This window comes from Gregarina niphandrodes (assembly GCF_000223845.1).
Source record: "Gregarina niphandrodes unplaced genomic scaffold scaffold00006, whole genome shotgun sequence".
In the NCBI taxonomy this organism is placed as follows: Eukaryota; Apicomplexa; class Conoidasida; order Eugregarinorida; family Gregarinidae; genus Gregarina; species Gregarina niphandrodes.
Genome location: NW_011645777.1, coordinates 299,355 through 300,321, shown reverse-complemented (window position 1 = coordinate 300,321; position 967 = coordinate 299,355).

The following is a 967-nucleotide window of genomic DNA, read 5'->3' as shown; positions in this document are numbered from 1 at the left end:
AGTATACGAGAGGCTATACGCTACTCTGTCATTCTTTCAAGCAAAATTGCCGCACTTAAGGACTGCTTGCAGTTCTTGACTTGGACTGTGGTGGCACCCATTTTACCAGCTTCAACCAGATCATCGTCGCTTCCGCCATGGAACACGGGGATTATTAAGTCGACTGCCTTCTGGTTTTCAAGTGCCCGAACTATTGCAGCCCTTCGAAGAAACGCAGCCCTTCGAAGAAACGCAGCCCTCAGGCGTTCCTGAGTATACGGAGGCGGACAAGTAGCGAAATGGTTGAACAGCATTGTCCCGGTGAAGTTAGATCTTGGGTCGTCATGCATTTCGGAACTGCCTCCGAAGACCACGCACCAGAACTCGTGGACGGAACTCGTGGACGACTTCATCCCGGCTCGGGCACGCGCTAGCAACATTCTGCAGTTCAATTCGCACCCCCCACTGCTCCAAACAAGCCATCCACCCGGGTCGACAGAAGGATACACAATAACCAGGAGAAGCTGCCTCCTGGTAGTGGATTCTGACTTCCTTCAGCTTGTCGGTCTCATTCCTCTGAAGCCGGTCGGCCTTGATTCTCAGGATGGCCAAGGAGGTTATCCTTTCGGCTCGCAGCTTCGATGACATCCACGGGGGATACGGCGCAAGCGCCGCATCGATAAGGGGCACCGGGTGGTATGCCCTCGGAGTGAACGTCGTAGCCTTCCATTTCGGTCTTGGCGGAAGAGTCCGACCACATCTCACGGGTACTCTCACTGCGCCACGTGCTTGTCGCGTATCTCTTCCTAATGGCCCTGTCGACGACCTCTTCGATGGAAGTCGTGTCACCTTGGGGCAGGTCGAAATATGCCTTCAGGTCGGCCTTAGGGCAGCGCGCAGAGATATACCGCAAGGCTTGGCGAGTTGAAGGGCCAAGGTTGCCAAACATCTCGTTGGCCTTCATCAGCCAGGCATCCACCGTCTGCTC